Source organism: Oncorhynchus mykiss, chromosome 2 (assembly GCF_057628025.1).
Source record: "Oncorhynchus mykiss isolate SJ-2025 chromosome 2, ASM5762802v1, whole genome shotgun sequence".
Taxonomy (NCBI): Eukaryota; Metazoa; Chordata; class Actinopteri; order Salmoniformes; family Salmonidae; genus Oncorhynchus; species Oncorhynchus mykiss.
The window spans coordinates 30,762,599-30,780,937 of record NC_143023.1 but is presented as its reverse complement, the minus strand read 5'-3'; the positions used below and the strand labels follow the sequence as shown (position 1 = coordinate 30,780,937).

The 18,339-nt window shown below is 43.3% G+C and overlaps 1 pseudogene across 1 annotated transcript in view; it reads left to right on the top strand.

Moving 5' to 3' along the window:
- Positions 1–18,339, top strand: part of LOC118936732 (protein PTHB1-like) — an 88,849-nt pseudogene that overhangs the window by 10,433 nt on the left and 60,077 nt on the right. Inside the window, exons 3-4 of the transcript XR_016483569.1 lie at positions 462–593; positions 16,890–17,399. The product of XR_016483569.1 is annotated as a protein PTHB1-like (transcript). The remainder of the gene's footprint in view (positions 1–461; positions 594–16,889; positions 17,400–18,339) is intronic.

Sequence of the window (18,339 nt, the reverse complement as noted above, 5' to 3'; positions counted from 1 at the left end):
GCCCGCCCCTGCCCTCTATCCCAATGAGGTTGGCTAGGCGTGTGTTGCGTGTGCCTCTCAGATCTCCCGCGGTGGCAGTCACTCTAAATGCTTGTGTGTGTGTGGCCAAACCAAAAGGCGTTTTCATGCTAGACCATTTCAGGTCAACCTGGGGTTTAACCATGTGTGTTCTCACAAATTAATCTTCTACCTCAAAGACACATCCTCACCCCAGAACTAGGCCTTGTTTAATTCATTTGTAATGACCTTTGAGATCTTTTTGCTTTCTAAATGGTTAAATATTAATTTAAGGTTTGTCGTCATTTATGGACTGGCTTCTTGCCTGCCAAAGCAACTCAGAGTAAATCGACATCCCATTGATGACTGATGGATAGAAGGACTGTATTTATAAAGCACTTTTCATTATGTTTCATGCGTCTCCTGTGACTGATCTAACCTCTGACCCCTCCTTCTCTTCCCAGTGTCTGAAGGCACCACCAACACTCTGGTCGGTAACCATAACAACATGCTGCTGGTGTACCAGGATGTGACGTTGAAGTGGGCCGCCCAGCTCTCCTGTTCCCCCGTGGCTGTCAGGCTCGCTAACTTCCCGTGATTACACCCCCACTCATTACCATGGCACCCACTGCTGCTGTGTTTGGTGTGTTGGTGTTGCCATGAATTAGGTGGTTGAGTACGGTTACTAGGATTGGATCATTTCTATTCTGTCAATTTAGGAAATAAAACTCAAATGCCAACCCCCACATTTAACAAAAGAAGAAGTTAGTAGTTTTTCCATTCATGAATTCCCACTCATCTCTTCAATTGACTTATCTGAAATGGACCCCAAAGTTGATGGTAATTTTACGCCGATACACTTAAACACACAGTGTGTGCTCAGATTCCACTGATCTGATAAGGTAACAGATACCCCTGTAGGCCTTTACCTGGGGATGGAAGGAGGAGAGGACAGTGGGACTCTAAATGGAAAGGGAAGGGTGGAAGCACTCAGATGGAGCTCCATGGATGAGTGTCCCTGTGTGTCTCTCTGTAGCTCTGCTCTGTTGGCTCCAATCTAAAGAGCCCTTCTGTCAGCACCAACTAGATGAGCCTCTCTCTGGGTCCTCCCAGAACAAACACATACATTTGCATAGCACACACAGTTAGACACACTCATCCTCCACGCAACCTTACAGATCACATTCTACATAGGACATACGTATAGCCTTCATTCTGGGACGGCAGGGTAGTGGTTAGAGCTTTGGACGGTTGCAAGTTCAAACCCCTGAGCTGACAAGGTACAAATATGTCGTTCTGCCCCTGAACAGGCAGTTAACCCACTGTTCCTAGGCCGTCATTGAAAATAAGAATTTGTTCTTAACTGACTTGCCTAGTTAAATAAAGGTTAAAAAAAATAAAAAATAATTCTCTCTCTCACTCCGCTGAGCTCTACTCTCTCTCGCCCACAGGCATACTCGCGTACACACACACTCTATGAAGCCCATTTGTTATTATTAGCGTGTTATTATTGATGATCACCAGTTGTCATGGTTATCACCATGAGAAATCCACCCAAATCCCTGAGAGGAAATGATTTTACAATGTCTTACAGCTGGACAATCAAAACAGATAAGGGAGTGGTGGACTCTAGTACTAAATGTCATCGCAGCGTAATGGCCATAATCACACTGCAATTTACAACAATTATTTACAACACAAACAGTGATGAAAAATTATGCTGTGTGTGTGTTTTTAATAATTCATACAGCCATGAGTCCACTGCTGATCCCATGAGGAGAACTAACAGGCGGTCACCGGACCACAGACACCGGTCCTCTCCTTAACCCCTGGTTTCAGTAACGCTAACAATAGTTTTGCCTATTTTCTCTCTCTTACCCTCTGATAGAGTGTAGGGTTAGGTGAGTTCAGGGGGTAGTGGTGGGGTGGGGGTCAGATGGAATCAACTGTGGGGGTCCAAGAATTCGGAGGGCCTCCGACTGCTTGTAGAATCTTTTTTCCCTCTTCAGCCCCCCCGACTATAGTGTTCCTGTTTCATACCATACACTCTCCTCTGGGTGGATCTACTCTGACCTGACCTGACTAGACGAGATGAACAGCTGAGCAGAGGAGATAGAAACGTATGGGTCATAGCCCAGTAAAACCAAAGTTAGAAACTTTAACATACATGTATTTGTTCCCATATTCCTAGTACGCAATCAAGATTGTGATTCTACAAATGGATTTGCAGTTAGTTTTGGTTGTGTTTTATATTGTTTTATACCCAATAGAAATTAATGGTAAATAATGTATTGAGTCATTTTGGTAGAGCTGATCCTATTTAGTGGATTGTTTGGTCGATAGGCTGTTGGTCAACCGAGATTTCTTTAGTCGAGCAATTATAATTGTTTTAATGGTGCACAAGACACCTTTATTTAACTAGGCAAGCCAGTTAAGAACAAATTCTTATTTACAACAACGGCCTAACCCGGACGACACTGGGCCAATTGTGAGCCGCCCTATGGGACTCCCAATCACTGCAGTTGTGATACAGCCTGGAATCGAACCAGGGTCTGTAGTGACGCCTCTAGCACTGAGATGCAGTGCCTTAGACCGCTGTGACACAAAATAAGATAGATCCTGCTTCTTTTACCCGTTTGAGTGTTTAATAGCCTACTGATTCCGTCAGCACCAAGCCTCATGTAACAGCAAAATGTCGGTTAAAGCAATTTCACAGATTTGGCTGTTTTTAATCTTTGCTATACTGTAATAAAGGCTTGACAAGTTTTTTTTCTCTCATTAGAACAGACTGGTATTACTTCTAATTTATTTAGTGTTGTTTACACTGTTCCAAACAGGCAGAAAAATAATATTGTAATCTAACAGCACCTGTTTGTCACATAATATGCATGCAGCTCTCGCTCCTATACACTCCTTTTCCTCGATCTACTCCTGATTGTTATTATTACACTTATTATGATGATCATTCTAATAATAAGTCATGTCGTTATCATTAGTAGGCTTGGTATAGTGTCCTTGTGTAACCATCATTGAATGTCCAGTTTAATACCATAACTTACTTAGGCCTATATTTCAATATACAGTGTATTCAGAACGTATTCAGAACGTATTCAGACCCCTTGGCTTTTTCCACGTTTTGTTACGTTCAGCCTTATTCTAAAATGGATTCAAATGTTTTTCCTCATCAATCTACACACAATACCCCATAATGACAAATCAAAACTGTTGTTTTGTTTTATTATAGCAAATGTACTAAAAATAAAGTCTGGAAATGTCCCATTTACGTAAGTATTCTTTACTCAGTACTTATTCGAAGCACCTTGGGCAGCGATTACAGCCTCGAGTCTTCTTGGGTAGGACGCTACAAGCTTGGCACACCTGTATTTAGGGAGTTTCTCTCATTCTTCTCTGCAGATCCTCTCAAGCTCTGTCAGGTTGGATGGGGAGCGTCACTGCGCAGCTATTTTCAGGTCTCTCCAGAGATGTTCAATCGGGTTCAAGTCCGGGCTTGAGCTGGGCCAGTCAAGGACATTGAGAGACTTATTCCACTCCTGCGTTGTCTTGGCTGTGTGCTTAGGGTTGTTGTGCTGTTGGAAGGTGAACCTTCGCCCCAGTCTGAGGTCCTGAGCAGTCAGGAGCAGGCTTTCATCAAGGGTCTCACTGTACTTTGCTCCTTTCATCTTTCCCTCGATCCTGACTAGTTTCTCAGTCCCTGCCACTGAAAAACATCCCCAAAGCATGATGCTGCCACCACCATGCTTCACCGTAAGAATGGTGCCAGGTTTCCTCCAGATGTGACGCTTGGCATTCATGCCAAAGAGTTCAATCTTGGTTTCATCAGACCAGAGAATCTTGTTTCTCATGGTCTGAGAGTCCTTTAGTGCCTTTTGACAAACTCCAAGTGGGCTGTCATGTGCCTTTTATTGAGGAGTGGCTTCCGTCTGGCCACTCTACTATAAAGGCCTGATTGGTGGATTGCTGTTGAGATGGTTGTCCTTCTGGAAGGTTCTCACATCTTGATAAGATAATTATGTTCTCCAGGTACATCACCCAATTTAATTATATTACTCTCAGTCTGCAAACCAGAATGTGTAAGATCCTGGTCGAATGAAACAGTCGGAGGCCCAGCTAAATAGTCAAAAAGGTTTATTCACGGGAACGTTCTGAAGTCAAGAATACAAAACAATTCCTTTTATACTGACTTCTCACACCCACCCATACACACAACCATATGCACACACATACACACACAAACAGACGCACATACACACATACCCACACACACATGCACACAAACAGACGCACACACATGTCCTGCTACGCACACACTGTCTGTCTCACTACCCAGCCGACAGAGATAGTGACCCTGTCCTGCTACACACACTGTCTGTCTCACTACCCAGCCAACAGAGATAGTGACCCTGTCCTGCTACACACACACTGTCTGTCTCACTACCCAGCCGACAGAGATAGTGACCCTGTCCTGCTACACACACACTGTCTGTCTCACTACCCAGACAACAGAGATAGTGACCTTGTCCTTGAGACGTACTCCCCGTTCTCTAGTCAGGTCGGCACCAAGCTCAGACAGTCTGTGTTTAAAATACCATAAAGACATATTGTTTTACCCTAATTCTGACTAGGACTACACATTTATTGATTATGATTTTATACATTCTAATCAATTCCATACAATTATATGTTTCAGGGCGGAATATTCTAATCATTCAATTAACCTCACCTATCAATCCACCATAAATGACAAAATAATACACACATGCATCAATTGTATACAAGAATAATCCAGACCAATACTTTGCTTATCATATCCTGCCATGTGTTACACCATCTGCAAGCCCAACGGTTTCTCCCCTCTCTGGGTGGGGAGACCTCCTTCCCTTCCTTCTGGAAGGTGGGGCTGTTGAGATGGTTGTCCTCTCTGGGTGGGGATACCTCCTTCCCTTCCTTCTGGAAGGTGGGGCTGTTGAGATGGTTGTCCTCTCTGGGTGGGGAGACCTCCTTCCCTTCCTTCTGGAAGGAGGGGCTGTTGAGATGGTTGTCCTCTCTGGGTGGGGAGACCTCCTTCCCTTCCTTCTGGAAGGTGGGGCTGTTGAGATGGTTGTCCTCTCTGGGTGGGGAGACCTCCTTCCCTTCCTTCTGGAAGGAGGGGCTGTTGAGATGGTTGTCCTCTCTGGGTGGGGAGACCTCCTTCCCTGCTATTAGATTCACAGTGGTCAGAAGTTCTCTGTCACAGTTCCTTGTCTGCTATGATCCAAACACATTTCCATATGCTTTACAGTGACAGGGTGGAATCCTTTTAATTATTGCCTAAACATTAACTACAAAAAAGGACACGTCTATCATTCAATTAACCTCACCTATCACGTCTCCACAGAAGAACTCTGTCAGAGTGACCATCGGGTTCTTGGTCACCTCCCTGACCAAGGCACCTCCTCCAACGATTGCTAAGTTTGGCCGGGCGGCCAGCTCAAGGAAGAGTCTTGGTGGTTCCAAACTTCTTCCATTTAATAATTATGTTCTTTGGGACCTTCAATGCTGCAGAAATATTTTGGTACCCTTCCCCAGTTCTGTGCCTCGACACAATCCTGTCTCGGAGCTGTATGGACAATTCCTTCGACCGCATGGCTTGGTTTTTGTTCTGACATGCACTATCAACTGTGGGACCTTGTTTTTTTTATTTAATCTTTATTTAACTAGGCAAGTCAGTTAAGGGCAAATTCTTATATACAGTGACAGCCTCCTGGGGAACAGTGGTTTAACTGCCTTGTTCAGGTGCAGAACGACAGATTGTCAGCTTGGGGATTTGATCCAGCAACCCAGCAACCCAAAGCAACCCAAACTTGCCCAAAGCTCTAACCACTAGGCTACCTGCCGCCCCAGGTGTGTGCCTTTCCAAGTTATGTCCAATCAGAATGATCAATGGAAACTTACTCTACGTAAATAAGTTATTTCTGTTGTTTTTTTCAAATACATTTGCAAACATTTCTATAAACCTGTTTTCGCTTTGTCATTATGCGGTATTGTGTGTAGGTTGATGAGAAATTATAATTTAATCAATTTTAGAATAAGGCTGTAAAGTAACAAAATGTGGGGAAAGGGTCTGAATACTTTCTGAATGCACTGAATCAATCAGTCATTCATTTGTTCATGTCATCACATAGCATACAAGACATTCATGCTTCCAAATGCAATCAAGCATTTTAGTTTTAACATTAAATAACAAAGGGAGCTTTGAATAATTAGTCTAAACAATAAATAAACTGCATTTCACAAATGCATGTACTTGTTTTTAGTCTGCTGTAATAAAAGCTTCGTTTTTTTCTCATTAGAATATACTCTCTGGTACACCGATGTTATTGCTCCTATACTCAAATCAAATCAAATGTATTTATATAGCCCTTCGTACATCAGCTGATATCTCAAAGTGCTGTACAGAAACCCAGCCTAAAACCCCAAACAGCAAGCAATCTCCAATAGTTTCCACAACTAAGTCAAATGTTTACATTGTTTCAAATGGTCAGATTTGTTTTATTGTAATCTAACAGCAACTGTTTGGAACACATAATACTCACGCAATGCTTGCTCCTATACTCTCCTTTTTTTTAATCTTTATTCGTTTCCACAACTAAGTTAAATGTCTTCCACAGCTCTGACTGCCTCTTTTCCTCCTGAGCTAGCATTAAACATTTGCCCGTTATTTTTCACGTCCTCCGCATCCGTTTTTCTGAAGACATTACTCTGTTCAGAGTTTGTTATAAACAATGTATTGGTCGCCTGCGATGCGGACATGTTTCACGTAAAGAATGCAAGGGTTGGGGGAATCGGGAATGTTTTTTGTAAACAAATGAGGGATTTCGGTAACATAACTTTTCAGTCAAACAAGTCTGAAACGAAATGGCTGAAAAGATGTTGATGCGCAATAACAGCACACTTTTCGCTGCAGTGGGGAGGAGAGCGAGACAACGTGCACTCGATGTCTTTTTCTTTTTTTAACACTCACCATCAGGCTCTTGAGTCATTTGTGTCTTCATTATTTAATCAAACAGTTTTCTTAAAGCATCAGAATAGCTCAGTGCATATGTAGGCGATTTTATATGGGTGGCGCAGTGATCTAGGGCTTTTATATCTGGCATTGTGTTGCTAGCTGTGCCACCAGAGACTCTTGGTACGCGCCCAGGCTCTGTCGCAGCCGGCTGCGACCGGGAGGTCCGTGGGGTGACAATTGGCCTAGCTTCGTCCGGGTTAGGGAGGGTTTGGCGGGTAGGGATATCCTTGTCTCATCGCGCACTATAGCGACTCCTGTGACGGGCCGGGCGCAGTACACGCTAACCAGGTCGCCAGGTGCACAGTGTTTCCTCCGACACATTGGTGCGGCTGGCTTCCGGGTTGGATGTGCGCTGTGTTAAGAAGCAGGGCTTGGTTGGGTTGTGTTTCGACCTTCGTCTCTCCCGAGCCCGTACGGGAGTTGTAGCGATGAGACAAGATAGTAACTACTAACAATTGGATACCATGAAATTGGGGAGAAAAGGGGGTAAAATCCCCCCCCACCCCCCAAAAAATTTAAATTCATTCATGGATTTTCCATGACTTGGAATACAGATACCTTTAAAAAAAAATTGGCCTCACAATGGACCTTAGGATCTCGTCAAGGTATTTCTGTGCATTCAAATTGCCATCAATAAAATGCAATTGTATTTGTTGTCTGTAGCTTATGCCTGCATGGGACACTTTGTTCACAACGTTGACGTCAGCAATCCACTCGCCCACACGACGCCATACATGTGTTCTGGGGTTGTGAGGCCGGTTGGACATACTGCCAAATTCTCTAAAATCAACGTTGGAGGTGGCTTATGGTAGAGAAATGTACATTCAATTCTCTGGCAAAAGCTCTGGTGCAATCAGCATGCCAATTGCACGCTCCGTCAAAACTTGAGACATCTCTGGCATTGTGTTGTGTGAATAAACCGCACATTTTAGAGTAGCCTTTTATTGTCCCCAGCACAAGGTGCACCTGTAATGATCATGCTGTTTAATCAGCTTCTTAATATGCCACACCTGTCAGGTGGATAGATTATCTTTGAAAAAGGAGAAATGCTCACTAACAGGGATGTAAACAAATTTGTGCACATAATTTGAAAGAAATAACCTTTTTGTGCGTATGAAACATTTCTGGAATATTTTATTTCAGCTCATGAAACATGGGAACAACACTTTACATGTTGCGTTTATATTTTTGTTGGAGTTGGAAGTTTACATACACCTTAGCCAAATACATTTAAACTCAGTTTTTCACAATTCCTGACATTTAATCCTAGTAGAAATTCCCTGTCTTAGGTCAGTTAGGATCACCACTTTATTTAAGAATGTGAATTGTCAGAATAATAGAGAGAATGATTTATTTCAGCTTTTATTTATTTAATCACATTCCCAGTGGGTCAGAAGTTTACATACACTCAATTAGTATTTGGTAGAATTGCCATTAAATTGTTTACCTTGGGTCATACATTTCAGGTAGCCTTCCACAAGCTTCCCATAATATATTGTGTGCATTTTGGCCCATTCCTCCTGACAGAGCTGGTGTAACTGAGTCAGGATTGTAAGGCCTCCTTGCTCGCCCACGCCTTTTCAGTTCTGCCCACACATTTTCTGTAGGGTTGAGGTCGGGTCTTTGTGATGGTCACTCCAATATCTTGACTTTGTTGTCCTTAAGCCATTTTGCCACAACTTTGGAAGTATGCTTGAGGTCATTGTTCATTTGGAAGACCCATTTGCGACCAAGCTTTAACTTCCTGACTGATGTCTTGAGATGTTGCTTCAATATATCCACATAATTTTCCTGCCTCATGATGCCATCTATTTTGTGAAGTGCACCATTCCCTCCTGCAGCAAAGCACCCCCCACAACATGATGCTACCACCCCTGTGCTTCACAGTTGGGATGGCGTTCTTCAGCTTGCAAGCCTCCCCTTTTTTCCTCCAAACATAACGATGATCATTATGGCCAAACAGTTCTATTTTTGTTACATCAGACCAGAGAACATTTCTCCAAAAAGTATGATCTTTGTCCCCATGTGCAGTTGCAAACCTTAGTCTGGCTTTTTTATGGACATTTTGGAGCAGTGGCTTCTTCCTTGCTGAGTGGCCTTTCAGGTTATGTCGATATAGGACTCGTTTTACTGTGGATATAGATACTTTTGTACCTGTTTCCTCCAGCATCTTCACAAGGTCCTTTGCTGTTGTTCTGGGATTGATTTGCACTTTTCGCACCAAAGTACATTCATCTCTAGGAGACAGAATGTGTCTCCTTCCTGAGTGGTATGACAGCTGTGTTGTCCAATGGTGTTAATACTTGCGTACTATTGTTTGTACAGATGAACCTGGTACCTTCAGGCGTTTGGAAATTGCTCCCAAGGATGAACCAGACTTGTGAAGGTCTACACATTTTTTTCTGAGGTCTTGGCTGATTTCTTTAGATTTTTCCCATGATGTCAAGCAAAGAGGCACTGACTTTGAAGATAGGCCTTGAAATACATCCACAGGTACCTCCAATTGACTCAAATTATGTCAATTAGCCTCCTCTGTGTGTTACTACTTACTACTCCTCTGTGTGTTACTACTTACTACTCCTCTGTGTGTTACTACTTACTACTCCTCTGTGTGTTACTACTTACTACTCCTCTGTGTGTTACTACTTACTACTCCTCTGTGTGTTACTACTTACTACTCCTCTGTGTGTTACTACTTACTACTCCTCTGTGTGTTACTACTTACTACTCCTTTGTGTGTTACTACTTACTACTCCTCTGTGTGTTACTACTTACTACTCCTCTGTGTGTTACTACTTACTACTCCTCTGTGTGTTACTACTTACTACTCCTCTGTGTGTTACTACTTACTACTCCTCTGTGTGTTACTACTTACTACTCCTCTGTGTGTTACTACTTACTACTCCTCTGTGTGTTACTACTCCTGTGTGTTACTACTTACTACTCCTCTGTGTGTTACTACTTACTACTCCTCTGTGTGTTACTACTTACTACTCCTCTGTGTGTTACTACTTACTACTCCTCTGTGTGTTACTACTCCTGTGTGTTACTACTTACTACTCCTCTGTGTGTTACTACTTACTACTCCTCTGTGTGTTACTACTTACTACTCCTCTGTGTGTTACTACTTACTACTCCTCTGTGTGTTACTACTCCTGTGTGTTACTACTTACTACTCCTCTGTGTGTTACTACTCCTGTGTGTTACTACTTACTACTCCTCTGTGTGTTACTACTTACTACTCCTCTGTGTGTTACTACTTACTACTCCTCTGGGCTGGAAACTCCTGTGTGTTACTGCCTCACTGCCCTGGCACCACAACACATCTGCAACCAGTTCACACACACACACACACACACACACACACACACTGCATCACCTAACTAGTTTTTCTTCTGTCCATTTCATTCTTGTTCTATCTCTGAATGATGGGTGCTGAAAAGCTGCTATGAAACTGTTTCTTTCCTCATACAAAACATACACTGTAGCAGTTTTCTGTTTCTGACTCAGGCAGATGTTTCAACCCCCCCATAGGGACCTGAAGGGTGTGGTGGTGACCCTGAGCAATGATGGCCACCTGCAGTGTTCCTACATGGGCACAGACCCCTCCTTCTTCTTCACGCCCAAGGTGGACGACACTGAGAGAACGAGTCTGCAGAGCGTCATCAGACAGACCACCAGGACCCAGGCTGGTAGGACACGCATGCACACACAGACACACACCGTGAACATTCTTTGTGTGTATTGTAGGTTATTTCCTGACTCTTTCTTCTTCTCTGTTGTAGATATTCTTCCTGTAGCAGCGACAGATGAGGATCTGACTGTTATAGCCACAGTCTCCACTAACATGGACAGCACATCGATGAACACATATCCACACACACAAAAACACACACACTGAAATGGACACAGATGTTTGTTTTACTGTCCTTGTGGGGACCAAACAATTGAATCCCACTCAGCATCCTATTTTCTCTAACACTTCAAATCAAATGTATTTATAAAGCCCTTTTTACATCAGCAGAAACCCATCTTAAAACCCCAAGCAGCAAGAAACACAGATGTAGAAGCACAACCGAGCTCGAACTTTAACCTCTAATCCTAACTCCTAAACCTAACCCCAATTATAACCCTAAACCTAATCCCTAAGCCTAAAATAGCCCTTTTCCTTGTGGCAACCGGCAAAATGTCCCCACTTTCTTTGTTTTTACAATTCTTGTGAGGACTTCTGGTCCCCACAAGGATAGTAAAGCCAAACACACACACACAATATGAAAGCTACACATACAGACTTGTATATCCTGACGTTCTCTCTATCTCTGTAGCAAGCACTCATCCCGGACATTTTTATTTTATTTATTTCACCTTTATTTAGTTGAGAACAAGTTCTCATTTGCAACTGTGACCTGGCCAAGATAAAGCATAGAAATTCGACACATACAACAACCCAGAGTTACACATGGAATAAACAAAACATACAGTCAATATTACAGTAGAACAAAAGAAAACAAAAAGTCTTCATACAGTGAGTGCAAATGAGGTAAGTTAAGGCAATAAATAGGCCGTAGTGGCGAAGTAATTACAATATAGCAATTAAACACTGGAATGGTAGATGTGCAGAAGATGAATGTGCAAGTAGAGATACTGGGGTGCAAAGGAGCAAGATAAATACATACCGTATGGGGGATGAGGTAGGTAGATAGATGGGCTGTTTACAGATGGGCTATGTACAGGTGCAGTGATCTGTGATCACATTGATGGTTTTCCCCTCCCATCAGTCACAGGGAGGGTATGTGTCGCACACTTGATGACTTCCTCTTTTATTTCTCTTTTTCTCCTCCCTCTCCATTCGTCTCTCTTTCTCAGATCAAGGTGACGAGTCGCTGTGCGTTGCAGGGTCCTAAACTGACTGTGTGTTCAGCCTCCACTGGCTGTCATGAAAGCTAGCCACCTCTTCTCTCTCTCTCTCTCTCGCTCTCTCGCACTCTCTCTCTCGCTCTCTCTCTCTCTCTCGCTCGCTCTCTCTCGCTCTCTCTCTCTCTCGCTCTCTCTCACCTTATCTTTATAGAGAGCAAGAGTGAATGAATGAATGAAAGAATGTGTGCTTTCCTCTGTGGACATTATCAGTATGGGACAGCAGACATGAAAGGTTCTATAATCTGAATGAATAAAACGGAGGTACGTGGTCACCTTGACACGGTCAAGCAAACACTGTAAACTCTCACCCAAAGCAAACACAACAGTCTGCTACTACAACCTTCCCAATTCCTAGAAACCGGTTTCATATCAGTTTTATCACAGTGTCTGAGAGCAGTGCAAAGAGACTGATGTACTTGAAGCTTTTGTGATGAAAAGCTGGAACACGTTGATGTAGGAACATTTGAAGAAAAGTCTGGTCGCCCTAAAAGTGTTTAGTCCTGTATGTGGTTCTAGTTGGGATCCATTTTTCCACTAGCCTACTGTAGGTTAGTAGAGGTGTTGGAGATTATAGAACCACATTTTGAAGCAAATGTTGCCCTCACCATTAAGATGGCTGTAAGCCATGACAGCTAAAAGATTAGTTAGGTGATGCGTACGTAACCATGGCAGTCGTCACAACGCAGCAGATTAAACACACACACCGTGAACCAGCGATGACTCGGTGTGTTTATGCCACGCTTTTTGTCTCCCACACACAGAAACCTGGCGCTGCTCTCCACCAGTCTATCAGCAGCCTTCTGCTGTGAAACCCAGGCCCCTAACCACACACACAAACACACACCCCTCTACCCCACCTTACCCCTACCTGACCCCACCCTACCCCTACCTGACCCCACCATGGTCGTGTTTGGCAGTCAAACCTTTTTAACGGGACTTTTGACTCTTTGTCCAGAATGACCGGATTTGGCCTGTACTGAGTCTTGTTGAAGTGCATAGTGCCGTGTACACACACATACCACACGTTTTAGTTTCTCTCTCCCTCTGTCTCTCAATCTACTATATAGCTATAAACTCCATCTTCATCTGTCTCTTTGAGTCCCACTCTCTCCTTCTCCTCTCTCTCCCTCTGTCTCTCAATCTACTATATAGCTATAAACTCCATCTTCATCTGTCTCTTTGAGTCCCACTCTCTCCTTCTCCTCTCTCTCTCTCGTCACCTTTATCTCTCCATCTCCCACACGTTGTAGCTTTCTCTCTACAGATCTCTCTCTCACACTCACTCCCTTCCTCTGACGTCTTGTCCGTGTGTTTTATCCTGAGTAATGGGGAGCTGGAGCTGCCCAGTTAGCCTCTGTGTTTTGGAGTGTGTGAGTTTGGCACAGACCAACAGACCAATGCCCATGTGTCTTTGATTCTTTGACTGTGTGTGTGTGCCACCGCAGGATGCTCTGTTTAGAAACTTCATCCCTCCACTCAGCTTGGTCTGTCCTGGGTTTGTGGGGGAGGCAGCGCCTTCTGATTTTTATTGTTATTTCACTCTTTATTTGTCTCAGATGGCAACCCAGTACCCCTGTCCACCACCACACTACCTTCTTTGTTCTCGCTGCCTCTGTCTCTCTCTTCTTTCCCTTGTTACAGGTTTGGTAGTCTGATTTAAATCACTAAATAGTGAATTTCTAGGTAAGAGCAAAGTATTCCATTAATACACAAGTACAAACTGACAGTAACCCCCCCCCCCCCCACCCACACACACACTAACACACACGCATGCAAACACGTCAAAGAGATGGCATGCACATAGCTTTGATCCTAGAGAGCTGTGGTGTCTGCTAGTTTTCAACCTTACCTCATAATCATCATACGATATAGACCTGGGAAACCTGGTGGATTGTTAAGCCTGTGTGCCAGGTAGAAATCTAAACCAGTCAACTGGGCAGCTCTCAAGGACTCACACCCCTCACACTGATATGATAGTAGTTGCAACCAAAAAAGTGTTAAACAAATCAAAATATATTTTATATTTGAGATTCCTCAAATAGCCACCCTTTGCCTTGACAGCTTTGCACACTCTTGGCATTCTCTCAACCAGCTTCACCTGGAATGCTTTTCCAACAGTCTTGAAGGAGTTCCCACATATGCTGAGCACTTGTTGGCTGCTTTTCCTTCACTCTGCATTCCGACTCATCCCAAACCATCTCAGTTTGTTTGTGGTCGGGGGATTGTGGAGGCTAGGTCATCTGATGCAGCACTCAATCACTCTCTTTCTTGGAAAAATAGCCTTTACACAGCCTGGAGGTGTGTTGGGTCATTGTACTGTTGAAATCAAATGATAGTCCCACTAAGCGCAAACCAGATGGGATGGCGTATCGCTGCAGAGTGCTGTGGTAGCCATGCTGGTTAAGTGTGCCTTGAATTCTGAATAAATCACAGACAGTGTCACCAGCAAAGCATCTCCACACCATAACACCTCCTCCTCCATGCTTTACGTTGGGAAATACACATGTGGAGATCATCCGTTCACACACACCGCGCATCACAAAGACACAGCAGTTTAAACCAAAAATCTCCAATTTGGACTCCAGAGACCAAAGGACAAATTTCCACCGGTGTAATGTCCATTGCTCATGTTTCTTGGCCCCAGCAAATCTCTTCTTATTATTGGTGTCATTTAGCAGTGGTTTCTTTGCAGAAACGGTTGTTTATCTTTGCTTATTTGAGCTGTTTTTGCCATAATATGGACTTGGTAAAATACCATCTTCTGTATACACCCCTACCTTGTCACAACATAACTGATTGGCTCAAACGCATTAAGGCATTAACAGGCACACCTGTTAATTGAAATGCATTTCAGGTGACTATCTCATGAAGCTGGTTGAAAGAATGCCAAGTGTGTGCAAAGCTGTCATCGAGGCAAAGGGTGGCTACTTTGAAGAATCTCTCAAATATATTTGGATTTGTTTAACACTTTTTTGGTTACCACATGATTCCATATGTTTTATTTTATAGTTTTGATGTCTTCACTATTATTCTACAATGTATGAGTAGGTGTTCTAAAACCTTTGACTGGTAGTGTATGTAAAGTGAGTCTTATCTGATGGTCCTGCTTCGTGGAGAGAATTTTAGCGTACAGCAGAGAGGCTTTGAATGGATTGCTCTAACAGACCCTACACGGAGATGTGACCTAAGTCTTGACCCCAAAAAGTCAAAGGTGGCCATTTAGCGCCCTGCTGATCTTCACCCGAGATCCCTAATGGGTCTCTGCAAGTGTCAGTATGTGCCCCCCCACACACACCCTAACACTAAAACACTACACCGTTTAATACTCTTGCACACACTCTCTCACACACATGCACAAACATTCTCTCTTTTACAGTCTCTTTCACAGTCTCACACATGTCTCACACACACAATGATTCTCTCAGTGGAGCGCACACACGCTTTGCACCCCAAACACCCTCAACACACTTTCCCTCTCTGCTCTCAGTGTGTGATGTGCATTACCCTGCCGACCCTTCTTGACCCGTCTTCTCCCAGGGGTGGGTGGCCGAGGTCACCTAAGGTCAAAGCGAAATGTCTTCCGCTTAACTCAGGCCCTGAGGGAAGGAGCGAGTGTGAGAACGAAGGAGAGGGGGGAAGGAGATACGAGGGGGATTTGTGTCCTGTTCCTTTGTTGTTATTGTTGTTCTACGCTGGGCGCTAATGGTGTGGTAACACTTAGACTGTCTGGTCACTATTTGCTCGCGGGGTCGAGGGGTTAAAAGCAAGCCTGCCCCCGTTTTTGAAAAGGAGAGTGATGGAGGGAGAGGGCTCGTCACGCTGTCATAGCGTCTGACGGAGCGCAGAGAAAGTGCCGGCCCTTTTGGCTTCTCTGCCTCTTCTCCCACTCCTTTCTTTTTCTTCCTTTGACGCTCTCTCCCCTCGTAATCTGTTTCTTCCTTTTTTCCTCCACTCAGCCACCGTCTCTCCTCCTCTGTGGCGTTGTGTGTGCTCATGTTGAGGATTCTTGTCTGACGTTTTGACTGCCTCCATGTATAGTAGAAGGGTGTTGGTGTTGGTGCTACAGAACACACTAGCCTCCTGGGCCCCATGTCAGCAGGAAGAGCCAGGGACAGAGAAGAATACAACGAGAGAGATGGAGAAGAGGGAAACAAACGACCTGCCAACCTGCACGCAATTTGAGGTCAAAGTACGCTGGTACGAAAAACACTCCTAAAATACCAATATGGTGTAATTGCAGACTGCAATTTGGGATGTTTCTTGATGTGGGTGCTCCTGAACATCAGGAAATGCTCATTGGTGCCTGTGATTGGTCAGTCAATTGATACCTGCCATTGGTCAGTTCCGGTTTTATGAGATTGATGGTTTTTCGACACAGATGATTTGTTTCATAACAGGTTAGGATAACTAGCGTGGCATGTTGGGAGAATTAACGTGGCAGGTTAGCTAAATTAGCATGGCATGTTAGGAGAATGAGGTTAGGAAAAGGGTCAGAGTTCGCTACAATACTACAGTTGTCAACAACTGTCGTCCCCAATGCGAAACATTAACGGCCACGGACCAACGGCGACCATCAATGGGTGTAACTTGACATCAAACAGCGATCTAAAAAAAAAAAACGCCCCTAATTGCGCTAAAACCTTCCTTGACAGGAAGTTATGTTAGACTGTTAAATATTAGTAGGCCTGTGTTAATGAATCAATTCTTCATCTGTCTTCTTGATATCGCTGTATGTCAACAGTAGGCTGCTAATGATGTGATTATAGTCAGGTCACCAACGGCAACAAGGCATGTTGAATGAATGGTACTGTAGTCTAGTAGTCAGACCGAACTTGATGGATGAGGTCAGGGATGGAGATCTGGAACTAGCTCGTATAGACCTAGTTCAGTTGTTTCATATTCCAAACAGCCTACAGTAAGCTAGACTACTACAGTAAGCTAGAGTACTACAGTAAGCGAGAGTACTACAGTAAGCTTGACTACTACAGTAAGCTAGACTACAACAGTAAGCTAGAGTACTACAGTAAGCTAGAGTACTACAGTAAGCTAGAGTACTACAGTAAGCTAGACTACTACAGTAAGCTAGAGTACTACAGTAAGCTAGAGTGCTACAGTAAGCGAGACTACTACAGTAAGCGAGACTACTACAGTAAGCTAGACTACAACAGTAAGCTAGAGTACTACAGTAAGCTAGACTACAACAGTAAGCTAGAGTACTACAGTAAGCTAGAGTACTACAGTAAGCTAGACTACAACAGTAAGCTAGAGTACTACAGTAAGCTAGACTACAACAGTAAGCTAGACTACAACAGTAAGCTAGACTACAACAGTAAGCTAGAGTACTACAGTAAGCTAGAGTACTACAGTAAGCTAGAGTACTACAGTAAGCTAGAGTACTACAGTAAGCTAGAGTACTACAGTAAGCTAGAGTACTACATTGCATCCAGTAATTGAATTATTCTGATGTTTTATTTTCTCCCCAAACAAAATGAAGAAGTCAGTTTACATTTTCACTAGACTGTCCACATAAAGACCCCAATTAATTAGAATAATAATAAATGTAACCTAGAAAAAATGTGAAAGTGTCAATGAGACCACCTCAATTTAATTTAGTACGGTGTCCAATCAATAACGCATATTTTGACCAATGGGTAAAATAACTTGTGTAAATAATTGTGTAAATAATCCTATAAGAAAACCAATGGTCCAAACCTCACCTCCCTATCACAATCCATTCAAAGGTTATTGTAGTTTTTACCCTTGTAGGATGGCCAGAATTAGGGTGATTAAATCAATGGAAAGAAAGTGGTGAAATTCAGGAAAATGTTATTGCATTATCTAGTCTGGATTCTGTGCAAGAATTAAGGCTACTGGCTACCTGACAGGCTCACTTTTTCCCGTTCAACATCTTTCGTCTCGAATCCGCAGGACATAAAAATATTGAGGTAAGATGGATATGGATTTTGAGATATGACATTAGGTTACAAAATCCAACTTTTTTTCTATAATGGTATTGACATGTGAGAGAAATACCCCCTGAACCCCTGAACATTTCAGAACATGACTAATCATATTTGTCTTGGTCAAATGTGTTTGACACAAGACTTCTGTGTTGGCTACATTGTTTGACATCATTTAAAACTCTAGGTTTCAGGAAATGGCAGTTGCAGGTTTTTAAAAAATGCAAAATGCTCCAACTTCCTGAGAGCAAACTTGACTGAGCCCCTAAAGACCTCCCCCCTATCTAACATAAGGCCTACATCAGTACCACCTTGTCAGAAAATCTTAAGGAGAGCCCCATATTGTACATTTTAAACGTATTTCTAGTTAGCTACTGAAGCACAACCAATGACCAAGTA